We start from the raw sequence: 16,501 nt of genomic DNA, 5'->3' as shown, positions 1-16,501 counted from the left end.
TGGCTAGGTCGGGATGGCATGGGGATGAGGGACCAACTCCCTTCTCTTGCGGGGGCCCAATTAGTGCCATTGCCTTCCGTTAAGAGTTTGGGTGTAATCCTTGATGCCTCCCTTTCCATGGATGCGCAAGTTACAGCAACAGCCAAGGCGACATTTTTCCACCTTCGCCGCATCAAGCAGTTGGTCCCTTACCTTTCCCGCCCCGACCTGGCCACAGTGATCCATGCGACGGTCATCTCCAGGCTTGACTACTGTAATTCGCTCTACGCGGGGCTGCCCTTGAAGCTGTCCCAGAAACTCCAGCGGGTGCAGAATGCTGCAGCGAGGTTCCTCACGGGGTCTTTGCCATGGGAGCATATTCACCCAGTGCTTTTCAAGCTGCACTGGCTCCCGGTGGAGTACAGGGTCAGATTTAAGGTGCTGCTTTTGACCTTTAAAGCCCTTCACGGCCTAGGACCCTCGTACCTACGGGACCGCCTCTCCTGGTATGCCCCACGGAGAGCCTCAAGGTCCATAAATATCAACACCCTAGTGGTCCAGGGCCCTAAGGAAGTTAGATTGGCTTCAACCAGAGCCAGGGCCTTTTCAACTCTGGCCCCGGCCTGGTGGAACGCTCTGCCTCATGAGACCAGGGACCTGCAGGATCTGATTTCTTTCCGCAGGGCCTGTAAGACAGAGTTGTTCCGCCTGGCCTTTGGCTTGGAGCCAATTTGATTCCCTCCCTCTTTTTCTTTTTTCTTTTCCTTCTCCTCCTGCGATGCTACAGTTTAATATTTTAATGTTTCAATATTTTAATGTTGTGTTTTAATTTTGTTTTTAAGTTGTAATCATTCAACTTGTTTTTATTATTGCTTGTAAGCCGCTCTGAGCCCGGCCTTGGCTGGGGAGGGCGGGGTATAAATAAAAATTATTATTACTATTATTATTATTAATGGGGTAGGGTGGAGAATGAAATAATGGAAATGAGATGCAGATAAAATCTATCCAGCTTAGACTCACTTTTTCCTCTAAATTTGTTTTGTAATTATCTTTGCACTTCTGTGCTTTTGATCCTTAAGGTGCAGGTTTTTATGGTTTGCTGAGGAAAGGGGTATACCCTCCATAAAACAAATAAAATTCTCTTGCATGCAATATACAGGTGTCAGGTAGTAGTAGAAGTATATTGAATCTTTCTCATACATCAATTTTTTCCAGGCAACAAACAACTCAATTATCCTAAAATAGTCGTCCAGTTTGTTTCACTGCAGGAAAGCATAGCAAGCTTCAGTCAAAAGGATCAGAAAATTCATTCTTTGTTTCATATGTGAACCTTACCCTCTTGGATTTGCTAATAGCAGGCTATAAATCTCAGGGAATACATTAAAATACCACAGGATAAATATTTAGAGTACAGAAATCAAGCCATTCTATCAGAGCTCAAGTGCAACGCTTTGGAAAAATGACTAATTCATGTGGGGTTTTTTATTTGCACAGCAAAATGTCAAATATCTATGGGGCTCATGCAGATCAGTCCACAGTATCAGTTTATGTGAATGACCAATGGTGAAATAATTCTTAGCTGAGATGAAAGTCATGCTCCCATGATGTTAATGGACACTCACTTGCTGATTCACAATGTTTGCACATACACAAATGACTGGATCTAAATTTCCTATCTAAATGCATCATTTGCATTCAACGCTATGTTGGCATGTAGGACTTTTCATTTCAGCTGCAGTTCTACTCCCAGACTGGTAACAGTGGAGACTGTAGTCACCACGGCATCCTCAGCCCTGCCATTTGTGGGGCAGGAGGGGGAAAAGTGCTTGTTTGCTGCACCCAGGGGCGCCGACTTATAAAAAATATTGGGGGGGCCCATACCGGGGTCCTGCCCTGGGAAGTTTTCTAAGTTCCAATGTCAGCGGCACCCGGCAGAGCAGCCCTCTCGGCCACGGTAGCCCGGCTCTCCCAGCCCTCAGGGGCCACCCTCCTCCCTTGCGCACCCGCAGCGTTCCCGCCCGGGGAGGCGGCGCCCCCAAGGACTCAGGTTCGGTTGTACCTGAGAAGCCGAGCACCTTGGCTCCCAAACAAATTGGCTTCTGAACAATCGAAACCCGGAAGTGAGTGTTCTGGTTTTCAAATGATTTTTGGAGGGCGAACATCCGGTGCGGCTTCCGATTGGCTGCAGGGGGCTCCTCTGGCAGAAGCCGCACTCTGGTTTTCAAATGGTTCCGGGAGTCGAATGGACTCCCGGAACGCATTCTGTTCGAGAACCAAGGTACAGTGGATGCTCGGGTTGCGAACGTGATCCATGTGGGAGGCACGTTCGCAACCCGCAGTGTTCGCAACTCACATTGCTGCGTCTGCGCACACACAGGTTGTGATTTAGCGCTTCTGCGCATGCACAAGTGCCGAAACCTGGAAGTAACCCATTCCGGTACTTCTGGGTTTCAGTGCATCCATAACCTGAAAATGCTTAAGCTGAAGCATCTGTAACCCGAGGTATGACTGTATGTACCAGTCCTAAGGAACTGGCCAAGTAAGGCAATCAGCATCTGCAGGTCCCTTGACAGACAGGAGAGAAGCCACACTCTTGGATTTCTGTTGGTAGATGCCTCTTCCTGAGATGCTTGTATTATGCTAATCATAGAATCATAGAGACAGAAGGGACCCCAAGGTCATCTAGTCCAGCCCCCTGCAATGCAGGAATCTTAGCTCAAGCATCCCTGACAGATGGCCACCTAGCCTCTCCCAGGGAGCAGAGACCGTCTGAACAGCTCTTATTGTCAGAAAGCTCTTCCTGATGTTGAGCCGGAAAAGTCTTTCAAAGCTGCTGCACACCTTTGTTTGGGGTCCTCCCCTCCTTGCAAATGTCAGTGGGAAGGAGGGCTCTGTTTCAACAGAAAAATAAAGATTCCCCCTTTCTTCCAGCTTCAACTCATTCGTCTCCGACTGATAATGGACTTGGGAGGCTTTGAGCCCCTTGGGGAGCTGAGCTGTAAAGGACAACCTCCAATTTTCATGCATCAGAAGGAGCCCAGGAGCCCCATCGGGGCTTACCCTGCGCAGGCTGGTTCCCCCCACACACAAACACACACACTGGGTTGCAATTTTGTGGGTCAGCTTTGGCTGGGAGAGGCAGCCCCCCGTTAAGTCTCTGCCAGCCCAATAGCACAGCCCCCCCCCCCCGCCAAGTCCATGGCAGGAGACAGGCAGCAGCACCCAGACCCCAGAGGCTGCCCTTGGGACTGGCGTTCCCACACTGCCGCCTCCGCAACAAAGGCCAGCGGCCAAGTCCCCCCCCCCCCCAGCCGCTTCCTTGGTCCCACAGGAAAGCCAGGCAGGGGCTGCACATCCTGCCCTCCGCCTCTTCCTGCTGCCCCCAACAGACAACCAGGCCTGCAAGCTTCCTCTTCTGACATCGCCCAGGCCCCCACACAGCCCCCCACCAGCAAAACGCCCAGGAGTTTGAAGGGACCCGAGGGCCACGCAGCCAAGGGGTCTAACTCTGCAGGGAAAAGCTTCCTGTCTTTCCTCTGCCCCCTCCCCACCGGAAAGGGATGGTGGCTGCAGGCTCTGCCCCCCCCCCCCTTAACATCTGCAAAATGATTAAGGCTGATACATTGTGTTACAGGATTTTATCTAGGTAACTTCCCTGAGCTGTCAAGTTGAAAGGGTACATTCAGGCATAATATTTGCAACATTTAACAACTTTAAATATGTGCCCCCCCTGTAATTTCCATAACAGTTGGAAGGTCAAAAATATAACCTCCTATGACAACTCCTGCAACCCATGAGCTTTCAGACAAAGATCATGCATGGACAAATGTAAAGATCTTTGGAAAGTATTGATCGAAACCACAGTAACAAACGAATCAATGTATCTTCAAGGGAAAGAATAAGTAGATCTATTTGCATATATAGCTCTGTAGGCTTAATTATATTCCATTGCTATTTTGTTATTGCTCTTTTCCTCTGCTTCTATTTATTTTTAATGCATGTAACCTTTTTATTCCCCCTCCCCCCCCCCGCCAATTTAACTCCTTGTAATACTCTCAATAAAATATAAGGAAACAAGAAAGGAGATTCCCACAAAACATTAGGAAGGCCTTTCTGGTGGTGAGAGCAGTCAGACAGGGGAAGGGGCTTTTAGGGAGAGGTCGGGGGGGGGCATCTGCCAGGGATGCTTTAGCTGTGAGTCCTGAATTGCTGGGGGTTGGACTGGATGACCTTTGGGTCCCTTCCACCTCTATGATTCCATGACCTTTAAGGGAAGTCACCTCCATCTTCCTCTCAGAGCAGATGCCCACAAGCCCTGGGCGGGAAGAGCCAGAGAGAGAGGGGGGGGGGAGGAGGACATTCTTAAGAACCGGCAGCTCAGCTCTCGCCTCCCTCCAGGAACCAGAAAAGCCAGTTTAGGGCTCAGATCTTTCCCACAGGCCTTTCTGAGTTCTTCTCCGGGGACACCCCAGGATGGCCAGAGCGTCACAAGAACCGCACCAGACATTCACCAGACCCCAAATCTTTCCCCCTTCCTGGCCTGAGAGGCTGCAAATTCTACCTGCCTTCCCCCCTCCAGTTGATCAACACACAGAGATGCAGGTGGCCAGGGACCCACCTGTGAACACCTGAGCCTGCAAGGGGCAGCCAAGCCCCCTTCACCGCCTGCCCCCCCCGCCAGCCCCCTCTCCCCTCCTCCCTAGGCGGCAGCTCCGCCATGACCACAAACGGCGGCGGCAGCAGCAGCCGCTCGCGGCCCGGGCTCCCCTCGCCGGCCGCGGGAGCCAAGGCGCGCGACGAGGAAGCCAAGGCGCGCGACAATAAAATTTTTGAGGGGGCTCGGGCCCCCTCAGGCCCCATGGAGTCGGCGCCTATGGCTGCACAAGATTCCAGACTGGCACAGTGAAGAGGCTCAATGTGCGCCCACTGCCATCCTGTGCCAGCAGTAGGACCGGCTCAGATTCCAGCAGATCCTGTGCTGGCTTCCCCCTGCCTCTGAAATGCTCCCCTGTGATACTGCCAGCAGTAGCTTCTTTTTGTTGTTGGGGTGGGCACATCAAGGCACTCTTTGCTGGTAGAACTCCCCCACTTTGCTGGTAGAACTCCCCCTCTTTGCTGTGCTCCGCTGCCCAGGAGGACTCTCCTGTGTGAGTGTCTGAGGGCCCTGCTCTTGCCGCTTACCATCTACCTGGCCCGGGGTGGGGCCTGAAGCCTCATAAGGACTGCTGTGCTCTGCTGCCCAGGAGGACTCTCCTGTGTGAGTGTCTGAGGGCCCTGCTCCTTCCTGCCACTCACCATCTGGCCTGGGGCGGGGCCTGAAGCCTCATAAGGACTGCTGTGCTCCGCTGGAGGGGTGCAGAGTGTTTTTAAAATGTTTTAAAAAATTTCTTTTGAATTTTTTGTATGTGGGGGGGTGGGGTGGGATGGATGTTTATTGGGCCTGGGAATTTGTTTGATTTTATGTTTTTGTAATTTTTATTGTTTTTTATTTTATTTGTTGTTTTTTAAAGGTGTTATTTTGTTCTTAAGGGGAGGGCTCAGGGCTGCTGGGGAGTAGGTCCCAGCCAACAAAATGGCTGGGGCATGTTCCACAGGGGGGAATGCACTGGGACAACCGATCTCAGGGATCACGGGTAGGAGGAGGAGTTACGCTAAGAACAGACCATGTCATTACAGAGGAGGCAGGTTTAGTCGTTGTCTGAGGACTATCCCTGCCTCCGGGTCTGGTCCTGACCGGATGGATACTAGAATCAGCAAGGGATACCCACATGACCTGAAAGTGTTGCTGTACAATGCCAGGTCAATGATTCCTAAGACCACTGCCATCCATGACTTGATCATGGATGGAGGACTTGACCTGGCATGTGTAACAGAGACTTGGTTGGATGAAGCAGATGGGCCTGTCCTTGCCGCTGCTTGTCCACCAGGTTTCTCTTATGCACAGCAACCCAGGTCATGTGGGCGGGGAGGGGGGGTTGCAGTGATTTTTAGGAAGTCATTAGTTTGCACCAGGCGTCTTATTGGGAAGACCCAGTTTTCCGAGTGCATGTTCTGGAAGTTGGGCAATAGGGGCAGTACAGGATTCCTTTTGGTGTACCGACCTCCCCGCTGCACCAAGGATTCCCTGCCCGAGCTGCTTCAGGTTGTGGCGGATGTTCTCCTGGAGACACCTAGCTTGGTTGTCCTAGGAGATTTTAACATCCATGCTGACACGACCTTACAAGGGGCCGCTCGGGACTTCGTGGAAAGCATGGCCTCCATGGGGCTGTCCCTGAATAAGTCTGGCCCAACCCATAGCCGTGGACATGCCTTGGACCTGGTGTTTACCTCTATGGATGTTGGTGATCTGACACTAAGTAAAAGTGAAACGAAAGAAGTGCCATGGTCAGATCACTTCCTGGTGCAACTGGACTTCTCTGCAACCCATCCCCTCTGCAGGGAGGTGGGACCGATTCGGATGGTCCGCCCCCGCCACTTAATGGATCCAAATGGTTTCCAGAGAGTGGTAGGGGATGCTTTATCCCATGTTGATGGCCTTTCAGCCGATTCCCTGGTGGCCCGCTGGAATGTGGAGTTAACCAGGGCTATTGACTGTTTGGCTCCGAAGCGCCCTCTCCGATTGCATGGAGCCCGGAGAGCCCCGTGGTTTTCCACGGATCTGAGGGCAATGAAACAATCGTTGAGACGGCTAGAGCGCCGGTGGCAGATAACTCATTCCGAATCTGACCGGACACAGGTTAGAGCTCAACGTCGAGCCTACCAAGTGGCGATAGCGACGGCGAAGAAGACATTCTTCGCCGCCTCTATTGCATCTGCAGAAAGCAGCAGCAGGAGACTTTTTCAGGTGGTTCACAATTTAGCGGAACCACCTGCGACATCGGGGCCCAGTACGGGCCACATGATCTCCTGCAATGATTTTGCAAAGTTTTTTGCAGATAAAATCGCTCTGATTCGGGAAGAAGTAGACTCCACCGTGGGAGCAGGGCCAGGGCGGAAGAGTGCTAGAGTCCTGTCTAGTCAAGTTGTGTGGGATCAATTCCAATCTGTTACCTCCGAGGATGTGGACAGGCTGCTTGGACGAGTGAAGCCAACCACCTGTCTCCTGGATCCTTGCCCATCCTGGCTTATAAAAGCTAGCCGGAAAGGACTGGGCGATGGGCTTCGTGGGGTGGTGAATGCTTCCCTCCGTGAGGGAGCCTTCCCAGACCCGCTGAAAGAGGCGGTTATTAAACCGCTTCTTAAAAAACCATCTTTAGATGCGGCCACGATGGCCAATTATCGCCCAGTCTCAAATCTTCCATTCTTGGGCAAGGTGATTGAGCGAGTGGTTGCTGAACAACTCCAGGCACGCCTGGAAGAAGCGGACCATTTGGATCCCTTCCAGTCGGGATTCAGGCCTCATCGTGGGACTGAAACTGCCTTGGTCGCACTGGTTGATGATCTCCGGCGGACTAGGGACAAAGGTGAGAGCTGTTTCCTAGTTCTGCTGGATCTCTCAGCGGCGTTTGATACCATCGACCATAACATCCTTCTGGACCATCTTGAGGGGCTGGGAGCTGGGGCCACTGTCATACAGTGGTTCCGCTCCTTCCTCCTGGGCCGTATTCAGAAAGTGGTGGTGGGGGATGAGTGTTCAGACCCCTGGGCTCTCACTGGTGGGGTGCCTCAGGGTTCTGTCCTCTCCCCCATGCTTTTCAACATTTACATGCAGCCACTGGGAGAGATCATCAGGAGGTTTGGGCTGGGTGTTCATCAGTATGCGGATGATACCCAGCTCTACCTCTCTTTTAAATCAGAACCAGTGAGGGCGGTGAAGGTCCTGTGTGAGTGTCTGGAGGCGGTTGGAGGATGGATGGCGGCTAACAGATTGAGGTTGAATCCTGACAAGACAGAAGTACTGCTTTTGGGGGACAGGAGGCGGGCAGGTGTGGAGGATTCCCTGGTCCTGAATGGGATAACTGTGCCCCTGAAGGACCAGGTGCGCAGCCTGGGAGTCATTTTGGACTCACGGCTGTCCCTGGAGGCACAGGTCAAATCTGTATCCAGGGCAGCTGTTTACCAGCTCCATCTGGTACGTAGGCTGAGACCCTATCTGCCTGCGGACTGTCTCGCCAGAGTGGTGCATGCTCTGGTTATCTCCCACTTGGACTACTGCAATGCGCTCTACGTGGGGCTACCTTTGAAGGTGACCCGGAAACTACAACTAATCCAGAATGCGGCAGCTAGACTGGTGACTGGGAGCGGCCGCCGAGACCATATAACACCGGTCTTGAAAGACCTACATTGGCTCCCAGTACGTTTCCGAGCACAATTCAAAGTGTTGGTGCTGACCTTTAAAGCCCTAAACGGCCTTGGTCCAGTATATCTGAAGGAGCGTCTCCTCCCCCATCGTTCTGCCCGGACACTGAGGTCCAGCTCCGAGGGCCTTCTGGCGGTTCCCTCACTGCGAGAGGCCAAGTTACAGGGAACCAGGCAGAGGGCCTTCTCGGTAGTGGCGCCCGCCCTGTGGAACGCCCTCCCATCAGATGTCAAAGCGATAAACATCTACCTGACATTCAGAAGACATCTGAAGGCAGCCCTGTTCAGGGAAGTTTTTAATATGTGACATTTTAGTGTATCTTTCATCTTTGTTGGAAGCCGCCCAGAGTGGCTGGGAAACCCAGCCAGATGGGCGGGGTACAAATAATATATTATTATTATTATTATTATTATTATTATTATTATTATTATTATTATTATTATTGTTGTTGTAGCCAGGATTTACATTGGGGGGCAGGCTTCATGTTAGAGGGCCCTGAACCTCCGTTAGTTGAGTATTTTTATTGATTTACCTGCTTGGGGGGCGGCAGCTGCCCCCTGCCCCGCCTCCCCTTGGCTAGACCCATGCTAGTAAGGGAGGTGGATCAAAGAGGCTGGCAGGCAGCAGACAAAATGGCAGGTAAATGGTTACGAAAGCTAACAGAGATCATGCAGAGAAAATGCACACTATCTGGAGCAAGGCCAGAAAGTGACACAGAGAAGTCTAGAGTCTGCCTCCTGCCTCACGCTTGACCTGGAAGCATTTACAGACGTATCAGGTCAGGTGGCATTAAAGGGCTGTCTGCAAGGTGAAGTTACGCAACCTTGAGGAGCATCAACCCAGAGACCTGGAGTTTCTGGTTTGGATCTTAGGAATTCAATATGTACTGAATATTCAGACAGGATCAGAACCATACCTACTCACTCCACCCCAGATTTCTCTGCATTCAGTGTTAATGTGAAAGGGACAATTGCAGTAGGGCCAGCAGACAGAGATTTACTCTGCCCTCTGCACATTCACTGAACACAGTAGGGTGGAGAATGTGCATGTATACTTAGTTTGGCTATCCATTCTGAGCGGGAGCTGTGGGGAAAAATGAGGACATGACCTGTCAGGGAACTGACATCAGAGACACGGGAGAAGGAGAGGGTCTCAGACTCTGCAGGTGAAGGTCCCAGCACAAGGGGGAGACTCAGCTCAGTGGAAGGGGAAGGAAATATGCGTTACACCAAGAGTCCAGGAGAGCAAGGGGAGGAGGAGGTGGAAGGGCTCCGAGATTGTTCCCTGGAAGTCAGTGAAGAGAGCCCAGGCACTCCGCTACCCACGCCCACCCTGCGCAGGAGACTCCCGCGCAATGAGAGGCGGAGACAATTATGTGTCAAACTGCTTTTATGCTGGCAGAGGTTTAAGAAACGCCCACAGACAGATTCTGCCAGTGACTGAAGCAGTCAAGCGGAGATGGGCTGTGCAGTCTGAAGGATTTAACCAGGCAACCAAGCACCCAAACGGGGTCGGTTTACGCACGAGTAACTCCAAACCACTACATGACCCATATCTGTGATATGCTGAGATGGAGTAAGTTCCCAATTTTCTGTAAGAACAGCAAGTTCAGAACAACTCAAGCCAATAAGCAATGTAAGATGGGTGACATAGACTTGCTGTCATCTAAAGGTCTACAGAGTTCCAAATGCACTGTAAGTTTCCATACACAAGTTTCCTTTTCCCCACTCCCTAATAACAAAGAAAGCAATGCCCCCCCTGTGAACACAGTCATATGGGAATCCTAATACAGACAGAAGCAGGCTGTGTAGATTTCCCTGCCTACAGAAGCATAATTTATTATTTCAGGTTAACAACCTTTAAGTGGCAACCTCTGAAATAATGGGCAGAGCAATCCAACACTCCATACATTGTACTGGAGGTTTGGATTGAGCAGACTAGTAACTCTGCCAGCCATGGGCGTAGCCAAGGGGAGCATAGGGGCAGCTCCCCCCCCCCCCGATCAAGTAAGACAATAGAAATAACTGACAAATCAGGTCAGTTCTGCCCCCCCAACACCCCCCCCCCATGTCTTACGTGGTCCAAAACCAAGTCTCATTTGTATTTAAGCATTCCCTTGGTGCATCTAGGCCTTCATTTCACTCTTCCATATTCAGCGCTGTCTCCCCCACCCTTGCAATAACTAACCATCTTGCTATTCTGTGGAATAGCATTTGGTGCTTCAAGCCACAGAACCCTTTTACTCAATGACAATGATTTTGGCACTGTAAATAAGTATTAGTTTGTTTAAACCCCAATTGGGACTGAACTGCTTTTGCTAACTCCTCCAAGTACGGTAACAAGGCAAGTGCAGATACAGTGCAATAAGCTCTGTGGAATAAAGATCACCAAATATCACATACCTGTGGCATCCTTGCAAATACTTGAGCTTGCATGTAACATATGACTGGTGACCTGTGTAGGTTTGGTAACATGATAGTTGGCGCAGTTTTTGTACTGACTGACCTATCACCGTATTTTTCATCCCATAGGATGCACCTAGGTTTTTTGGGGGGGAGAAATAAAGGAATTTCCCCCCCTTTATTTCCCCCCCCCAAAAAAAAAACCAGGTCGGGGAACAGCGGGATGGCAGTGCTGTGCCTCCCCACTGTCCCCCGAGCTTGTGGGGTTGGCCGATGTCTGCCCGAAGTGCAGGGCGCTCTGCTTCAGCGCGCTCTGTGCAGCAGGCTGCTATCCGCAGCCTAGGGAGCCCTGCGGGAACTCCCGCAGGGCTCCCCAGGCTGCGGATGTCTGCCCAGTGCGCAGGGCGCTCTGCTTCAGGGCGCTCCGTGCGTCAGGCAGCAGGCTGCTATCAACAGCGTGGGGAGCCCTGCGGGAACTCCCGAAGGGCTCCCCACGCTGCGGATGTCTGCCCGGCGGGAGGGGCGCTCTGCTTCAGGGTGCCCTGCGTGCCGGGCGGCAGGCTGCAATCTGCAGCCTAGGGAGCCCTGCGGGAACTCCTGCACGGCTCCCCAGGCTTGCTGATAGCTTCCTGAAGCCTCCGACCCCTCTCGCTCTCCAAGCTTCAGCGAAAGCCTGTATTCGCCCCATAGGATGCACACAGATTTCCCCTTCATTTTTGGAGGGGGAAAAGTGCATCCTATAGGAGCGAAAAATATGGTAATTTGACTTGGTGCTAGATATAGCCCTGGTTCTGCCAGACTCAGACTTTGGTTGCTGTGTACTCAGTGGTCTATGGTGAGGGGTTAGGCATGGCAACTTCTTAAAAAAAAATTCCACTACTGTACACATCCCCTCCCATTTCCCTAAATGTCCGTTTAAAGAACTCTTCTACTAAAACCTCAAAGTTATTTTTAGATTTGGGAGATTAAAATGCAATTCACAAGTTCCCTGGAAGGAGCTGAGGAACAGGATCCCCCCCCCCCAAATTAAGATGTATGTGTGCCATCTGGATTGCAGCCCAGATCTTTAAAAACTTGTATATGAAAGCAAAAGCAATTGAAGGTTTGTGGCATCCTAAGAACTAATTAATTTATTATGGCAAGGTTGAACTAGAGACCATTTCATGAAGTGACCACTGGTAACTGCTTGAGCTTCTAGCTCAATAATCAGTTTTTTGGGAGCTGGAGTTGGAATCATTCCAGATTTAGATTTGGGTCTGGCCGCTCTCACACCTCCACTGGCCCTAACATCTTTAGTCAACATTAAGTGTACATCTCTCTTTCTGCCTCTGTCTCTATCCTCCAACATTCTAATTGCAGATCATGACCCACCAGTTGAAGACCAGTGGATTAAGACAGAGGGCATGAATAAAATTTTCAGATGGGTTGTGGTGATAGTCTCCCTTCATGTAACCACTGTTCTGCTTTGCAGTACATGTTGAGTTTTTCATGCAATACAAGTTAAATCTGCCCACATTCAAGAGCTAAAAAGTACAGTATAAGCTTATATCCAGATTGAATGTCACTGCACATTTTGAACTTGAATGACAAAACAATTCTCCCACACTTACAAATTTACCCTCAGAGCAGTACAGGAAATAATTAAAAAGTTAATGTTTGCAAAGTGGAAATAATAATAATAATAATAGTAATACAGTAGTTTGTAAGTGAATAATACATGTTTCTAGCAGATTTTCTCCTGCTTCAGTAGTAGCTTTCCTATTTAGCAGTACCTAACATGTTGAACCCATGTTAGGTATTTTTTAAAATGAATAGGAATATAACTCGTGGGACACATATTTCCATTGTGACTTCAAACGTGAAAGGCTCACACCTGGTTTACCTTTGTAATTAATGGAACCCACCATGGGCGTAGCCAGAATGTTTGTTGGGGGGAAGAACCGACGTGATTGGTCAGTTAGTTACCAGTATGCTTATCGTTTTACTTGATCGGGGGCGGACACGCCCCCCCCCCCCTTCCTGGACTTCTCCATCCTCGGACTCATTTTGGAAGGTGGGAGACTCATGAACCTGACGCAAACCCCATGTGTGCTGCAGTGCAGTTGACCTGGCCTCACAAAATTCCCGCAGGGTAAGCAAGGCTGCCCCGCGGGGAGGAGGCGCGCAGCGAGGCCAGCGCGGGCCGAGGCGCTGCCGCGCGGCTCCTGCTCCCGGGGAGCTGCAGGGGGCGCGCTCTGCGTCACGCATCCGCGGCACGTGCGAAGCCGCGCCGAAGCGGGCCGAGCCGAGGCGTCGTGCGGACGGGCCCTCCCCGGGCCGCTGCTTGCAGGGCTCCCACAATGCCGTGCTCGCCTCCCAGTTCCGTTACGCAGCATCTCTGGCGGAGCCGCCGCCGCGCGCCCAGAGCGAGGGGGCGGGCGCCGGCGCAGCAGCAGCAGCAGCAGCAGCGCCCGTGAGCCGCGGAGAGGAGGCGCCGAGGGGCGCGGGAGGAGGAGCTCCGCCCCACCGGGGGAGGGGAGGGGGCGGCTCGGCGGCGCCCGGGGCTGCCGGAGGAAGGAGACGCGAACTTCGGCGCCCGCCGCGGGAAGCCACGGGGACTGCCTGCGCTGCGCGCCCGGGGCGGAGGCGCTTGGCGCGGAGAGGAGGCGGCGGCGGCGGCGGCTGCTGCAGCGCTCCCGAGGCGGATCCCCGGCCGGGCTGGAGTCTGCTGCAGAAAGGCTGTAAGTCGGAACTTGCGAGTTGGGCCACTGTCCCGGCGCGCCCTGCCCCCCCCCCCGCCCGGCCAGGCTGGGCTCCTTCCCCGGCCCCCTCCCTCCCTTCCCCGCAGCGTCTCCTCTCCCGTTCTGCGTCCTCTCTCTCTCCCGCCCCTCCTTCTCCTGCCTCTCGCCTTCCCTCCCAGGGAAACTGGCCGGGGCCGCCCGCTCTCGCCCGAGTTGAGGGGGCGCCTGGGCTTGGACTCGGGCTGCGTCGACGCGGCAGGCTGCGCTTTCGGTCCTGGTGCCTCGAGAGGGTCGCTGCTCTGTGGCGTCAGGAAAAATCCCCCTCAAGTATAAGTGCACTACCGCCTTGCCCCTCCTCTCCTCGGCGAAGTGGCGAGCTTGTGCAGCGAGGAAAGAGGAGCCCGTGGGCACCTACCTGGAAGACCTGCAGAACGGGGTAGAAATACTCGGAGTAAAAGCACGCCTGGGATCCAGCCGCGGGGAATAAATCAACTTTGCCGCTGCAGGAGTGGCTCAGGGTTTTTTTTTTAATAGGAAGGTTTGAATCAGTCTAGTTTAGTCTCACCGTAGAAGGGGTTGAACGGATGGGTTTTGGTTTGTTGGTCCATGCAGCAGCAGCAGCAGCAGCAGCAAGCTCCTTTCTAAAGGTCTGTGGTGACTCTTCCTATGAGTCACTGATAATGGTACACAGTTGCCTTATGTGTGTTTCAAAACTCCTAATCCTGGGCTCTGCAGTTAAGCGTTTCCATGTCATTTTGATAACGTCAGCAGAGCTTTTGCTAAATTGCAAGTTACTATTGCTTATGGGTTTGAGTAATGTTTATAAATGAAAATGCAATATTGGGAAGGGCACTTTCGGAAGGTTTAACACTTATCACATCCTGCATTGGAAGGCAGAAGAGATAACATGCCTGTGCAAAAATGGGAGGGTTGAGGGCAGGAATGTTGAAGGAAAATAAATGCATCCCTGACCAAACCATGCTGCCTGCCTGAGCTGCAGAGTTACAAAGCCTGACTTGTGGTTTTACCCAGTTTTGGCAGCATCACTGCTAGTTAGAATTGAATGCTCACTGGACTGTGAAGAGACAGTAAATAAATCTCTGTCCATTGATTTGGGCACGAGAGTTTTCAGATGATTGCAATAGAATGCTTTTGCTCTTGTTCTATCAAGGGTTGAAGCTTTCTAATCTGGCCAATTTATGCAGAAAATGTGTATGTTTGTGGACTTGAATTGGGCTAGCAGTGGAATAGCTTGCTCTCTTCCAGTGTATAATCTGCAAAAATCTGGTTTTGTTTTGGGTAGTGCTGCTGTCTGTTTCGCAGATTAATCTGAGGTTGCCATTTCTGCCATTTACACGCACATTTGTAGGGCAAATGGATGTTTTCTGGAGTTCATTTAAATAAGATTGTGAAACTGAAAGTTTTTCTGGCCCATTTCCAGACTGAGGTAATATTTGTGCCCAATAATATCCACATGAGGTATTGATTGGGGATGCACACTCCCATTTGTAGACTAGCCTACAAATGTTCATTTCGTTTATGCCACAGTAGCGTACGTCTGACACCTTGTTTACCACGCTCTTGAGTGGACATGACAGCCATCAAGTGGGAGAGGGAGGATGGTGCTTACAGTATTCTTTTAATGTTTTAAGAGATTCTCAAATTCTGGATATTAAAAGGAAGGTCTCCAAAATGCACTAACACTTACATAGTTAGTTTGCCATGGTAAATGTGGCATCCCAGAACCTTTCATATAACAGGGCTGTACAGGCAGTCCTGCAAAAAATGTCATCTTGCGAATGGAGTGTTCATAAGCATGCTGCTGGGGAGGTGTTGCTAAAAAATAATGAATTAGGTTGCGATCCCAATCCCATTTGCCAGGCAGCAAGTCCTTTTGAATTCAGTGGGATCTATTTCTGTGTAGAAATGGTTAGGATTGTGCTGTTAGGTCTGTTCTTCCTAGAATTTTGGTATAATAGACATGTTTAACTGTGACTGCAGTTGCTGAAGTGGCAACATGGTCTTAAGAGTATATATATACTGGTATTTATAAATATTAAATTTTCAAATGACTTATAATGGCTACTTCTGAGGCTGAGCCCCATTTATGTTTGTAATGTACATTAACAATTGCCACTTCCCTCGCAGCAGCATGAGACGCCAAGCTGCCGCTGAGGGCATGGAGCAGAAATGCCTCCCCGCCCGACTCCAAAGTTGCTGCCTTCCAACGCTTAAGTGCTGTTTTGCCTCGCCTCCCCCCCACCGATGAGCTCGCTGCTGGATTGCTGGCTGCTGCCTTCCGTGCGCCGCTTTGCCTCTCCTCCCCACCCCAAACATGTAACTTCAAATCTAGCACAATACATTACATAACACATATAGTATACCACACCAACACCCAGTATTTGTAAATATTAATTATTCAAATGACTTGTGCCCTGTTCAGGGAAGTTTTTAATATGTAATGCTGTACTGTTTTTAACACTGATTGGGAGCCGCCCAGAGTGGCTGGGGAAACTCAGCCAGATGGGCGGGGTATAAATAATAAATTATTATTATTATTATTATTATTATTATTATTATTATTATTATTATTATTGTGGTTTTGGCTGCTATTGCAGGGGCTGAACCCCATTTATGTTTGTGGTGTCCAATTAAGAATTACTATTAAAAATGTGATATTAACCATGTGCCACTAGTGTGAATTATGAATTACTTCCTGCATTTCAGAAAAATAAATAGAAAGTGCTGCTGAACTGGGGGTGGGGGTGCGAAATGGTGACTAGCCATTATGTTTTTGTGCCCATAACCTACATTCCAAGAGCCATGTGACAAATGACTTTTCTGTCCAGTTTCTAACACTGGTTAGATGGCCTTAGGAAGCCCTCTGTTCTTTTAGCCTCGGCAATCCTACCCCCCCCCCCCCCGATTGCAATATGAGGGTGCATCATGCAGATCTTCCTTATTATATGGCCTGGTAAAGACTGCTGATATAAGGACTCTGAACACTTATGCACTAAAAATGTTTGTCTGTAAAAATTGAGAACCATAGTGTGGAATAGATTGGTGCATTAAACAAGGTACTTAGTAATTCTAATCTTAAC

At 50.7% G+C, this 16,501-nt stretch overlaps 1 protein-coding gene across 4 annotated transcripts in view; it reads left to right on the top strand.

Annotated features, from left to right (window-relative positions):
- The first annotated feature begins 12,939 nt into the window (after positions 1-12,939).
- RASSF8 (Ras association domain family member 8) overlaps positions 12,940-16,501 on the top strand; it is a 129,692-nt gene continuing 126,130 nt past the window's right edge. For 3 of the 4 annotated variants that reach the window (XM_028747594.2, XM_028747598.2, XM_077935657.1), the window contains exon 1: positions 12,940-13,400. The gene's annotated coding sequence lies outside the window, so the exon portion shown is untranslated. Of the gene's footprint in view, positions 13,401-13,546; positions 13,837-16,501 lie in introns of those variants that run through there. The other variant, XM_028747599.2, reaches the window with a different exon arrangement.

The sequence above is a fragment of the Podarcis muralis genome, chromosome 10 (assembly GCF_964188315.1).
Source record: "Podarcis muralis chromosome 10, rPodMur119.hap1.1, whole genome shotgun sequence".
Classification (NCBI taxonomy): Eukaryota; Metazoa; Chordata; class Lepidosauria; order Squamata; family Lacertidae; genus Podarcis; species Podarcis muralis.
This window is presented reverse-complemented; position numbering and strand designations above follow the sequence as displayed.